Source organism: Bison bison, unplaced genomic scaffold, assembly GCF_000754665.1.
Source record: "Bison bison bison isolate TAMUID 2011002044 unplaced genomic scaffold, Bison_UMD1.0 scf7180017864471, whole genome shotgun sequence".
NCBI classification, from domain to species: domain Eukaryota; kingdom Metazoa; phylum Chordata; class Mammalia; order Artiodactyla; family Bovidae; genus Bison; species Bison bison.
Genome location: NW_011495032.1, coordinates 5,582,130 through 5,586,107, shown reverse-complemented (window position 1 = coordinate 5,586,107; position 3,978 = coordinate 5,582,130).

The window sequence follows — 3,978 nt, the reverse complement described above, 5'->3', positions numbered from 1 at the left end:
ACTGGGGCGGGAAACTCGGGGGAGGAGCGCAGGGCGGGACCCTGGCTGCTCGGCTAGAGCCGAGTCTCAGATAGTGAACGCCCTTGGGGGGCTCTGGCTGCGGGCTCAGTTTTTTTCCACCAAGGCTGTCTGGGCCGTCCCTGTGTAGCATTGGAGAGACCAGCGTCAGGGCGTGGGTCAGGAGGCCTCTGGCGGACCTTCTGTCGGAGCCTACGCCCCGTCCTACTGCCAGGTCCCATCCTTTCTCGTCGCGAAGCGCTCTGTGCTAGCGGGTCCTCTGCCCCAGCTCGTCCCAAGTGATCCACACTGTACAGTCCGCGGAGCGGCGTCACACCTGTCAGCTCACTTTCCCAGCTGCTGTGCGAGGAGTAGGGGTCAGCCTGCCTGGGCCCAGGCCATTCCTTTACGCGCTGTCTGTGGCTGCTTTCCCTTAGAAGGGCAGAGGGGAGTAGCCAGGACAGAGACAGTCTGTCCAGAGCCTAAAACACTATCTGGCCACTTGCAGAAGAGGTCTGTAGACCCTGAAGTACAGGTGAAGTTGTGGGGAATTTGCCGGTGATGGACCAAGCTTTGTAAAGTCACAGTGAAGCCTGAGAAGCCTGCAAGGGGTGGGTGATTCGGCCTAGGTTAGAGGATGAACAGGATATGAATATAGGGATAAGCATCCATGATGGATAAAAGGGCATCTGATGGTTGCTTTTTTTTTTCCATTGTGGTGGTGTACACATGATATTTACCATCTTGACCATTTTATAGCACATAGTACAGTAGTAGTACAACCGTCACCACTGTCCACCTCCATAGCTCTTCATCTTGTAAAGCTGAAGCTCTGTATCCATCAGACAATAACTTCCATTCCTCTTCCCTCTGCTCTCTGGCATCCACCATTCTACATTCTGTCTCTATATTTCAATCACTAAGTATCTCCTGTAAATGGAATCAGAACTTCCTTCTTTCTAAGGCTAAATAATGTTGCACCATATGAATATGGCAGGTTTTGCTTATCCATTCACCTGTTGATGGGCACTTGGGTTGCTTCTGCATTTTTGCTATTATGATCTTGCTACTGTGAACATGAGTGTACAAATATCTCTTCAAGACCCTGCTTTCAATTCTTTTGGGTATATACACAGAAGTAGAACTGTTGTATAATATGTTCATTTCATTTTTAAAGTTTTTGAGGATCTGGCATCCTGTTTTCGACAGAGGCTGTACTGTTTTACATTCCTGCCAACAGTGCTCAAGCGTTGCAATTTCTTTACATCTTTATCAATGTGTGTTATTTTCTGTTTTTTTAATAGTAGTCATTCTAGTATGTGTATGTGGTGGTATCTTGTAGTTTTGATATACTTTTCCCTAGTGATTAGCGATTTTGAGCACCTTTTCATACGCTCCTTGGACATCTGTATGTTTTATTTGGAGAAATGTCTATTCAAAACCTTTGTCCATTTTTTAATTGGGTTGGGTTTTGTGTGTGTGGTTGAGTTTTAGGAGTTGTCAGTATACTTTAGATGTTAATCCCTTATCAATATGTGATACAAATATTTTCACCCATTCTGTGGGTTGCCTTTTAAATATGAGGATATTGTCTTTTGATGCACAACATTTTAAATTTTCATAAATTCCAAATCTCCCATTTCTGTTTTGTTGCCCATGCCTTTTGTGTCATATCCAAAAAATTATTGCCAGAGCTAGTGTCATGAAGTTTTTGCCCTACGTTTCCTTCTAAGAGTTGTATAATTTTGGTCTTTGATCCATTTTGAGTTAGTTTTTTTTGTTTTTTTTTTGAGTTAGTTTTTGAATTTGCTGTTAGGTAAGGATCCATGTGGATAGACAGTTTTCTCAGCAACACTTGCTGAAAAGACTTTTGTCCCCCATTGAGTAGTCTTCATACCTTTATCAAAAATCATTTGATCATATATGCCAGGGTTTATTTCTGGACTCTTTATTCTGTTCCATTATTATATGTGCTAAGTCACTTCAGTCATGTCGGACTCTTTGCAACCCCATGGACTGTAGCCCGCCAGGCTCCTCTGTCCTTGGACCTCTCCAGGCAAAAATACTAGAGTGGGTAGCCATTCCTTTCCCCAGGCGATCTTCCCAACCCAGATATTGAAGCCAGGTCTCCTACATCACAGGCGGATTCTTTACTGGAAAGCCACCAGGAAAGCCCTCCATTGATTTTTGTGTATGTCTTTATGCCTGCACTCACACCATTTTGACACTGTAGCTTTTTAGTAAGTTTTGAAATCAGGGAGTATGAATCCTTCAGCTTAGTTCTTTTTTCAAGATCATTTTGTGTATTCAGGGTCCCTTGAAATTCCATATGAATTTTAGGATGGATTTTTCTATTTCTGCAAAAAATATCATTGGGACTTTGATAGGGATTGCTTTGAATCTTTAGATTGCTTTGGGTAGTTCTGCCATCTTAATAATATTAAGTCTTACACTTCATGAACATGGGATGTATTTCCATTTATTTATGTCTTCTTTGATTTCTTTCAGCAATGTTTTGTAGTTTTCAGTGTATAAGTCTTTCACCTCTTTGGTTAAGGTCATTCCTAAGCATTTTATCCTTTTCGTTGCCATTGTAAATGGAATTGCTATCATCATTTCCTTTTCAGATTGTTTATTGTTAGTGTATAGCAGCTGACTTTTGTGTGTTGACTTTGTATCCTGCTAGTTTGCTGAATTCATTTATTAGCTCTAACAGGTTTTTGTGCAATGTTTAGGGCTTTTTAAACGTAATTTTGTATCATCTATGAACGGAGATAATTTTACTTCTTCCTTTCCAATTTGGATGCCTTTTATTTCTTTTCCTTGCCTAATCTGGCTAGATCTTCTAGGACTATGTTGAATAGAACTGGTGAAAGAAGGCATTCTTGTCTTGTTCCTGATCTTAGAGAAAAAGCTTTCAGTCTTTCACCATTGACTAGGATGTTTGCTGTGGATTTTTCATATATAGCTTTTATTATGTTGAGGCAGTTTCCTTCCATTCCTAGTTTGTTGAGTGTTTATTCATGAAAAGGTGTTGAACTTTTCAAACGCTTTCCCTGCATCAGTTGAGTTGATCATGTGGTTTCTGTTCTTTATTCTGTTGATGTGGTATATTATATTGATTGATTTTCATATGTTGAACCATCTTTGTATTGTAGGAATGAATCCCATTTCGTCACGATGTATAATCTCTTCGATATGCTGCTGAATTCCTATTTTGTTGAGAATGTTTGCATTAATGTTCATAAGGGCTATTGGCCTGAAATTTGCTTTTCTTGTAGGGTCTTTATCCAGAGAAGGCAATGGCAACCCACTCCAGTACTCTTGCCTGGAAAATCCATGGACGGAGGAGCCTCGTAGGCTGCGGCCCATGGGGTTGTGAACAGTCAGACACACTGAGCGACTTCACTTTCACTTTTCACTTTCATGCATTGGAGAAGGAAATGGCAACCCACTCCAGTGTTCTTGCCTGGAGAATCCCAGGGACGAGGGAGCCTGGTGGGCTGCTGTCTTTGGGGTCGCACAGAGTCGGACACAACTGAAGCCTCTTAGCAGCAGCAGCAGTGTCTTAATCTGACTTTGGTATCAGAGTGACGCTGGCTATAGAATGAATCAGGAGGAATTCCTTCCTCTTCAATTTTTTGGAAAAGTTTGAGAAGGATTGGCATTAGTTCTTCTTTAAATATTTAGCAATCTTCACCAGTAAAGCCATTGGCTTCAGGACTTCTCCTGGTTGGGAGACTTTTGAATACTGATTCTATCTCCTCACTTGTCATAGGGCTTTCAGATTTTCTATTTCTTCCTAAAATGTTTTCTGAGGAGGCTTTTGGGCATGAAAGGAATACTTAAGAGTTACTTATGCTTTAATTACTATCAATTACTATTTAATTACTATTGATAAGGATCAAGTTTAAATATCTCATATCTCTTAAGCCTAAAACCTCAATTTACAAATATTGTTATCTTATTAATAAATTCAAT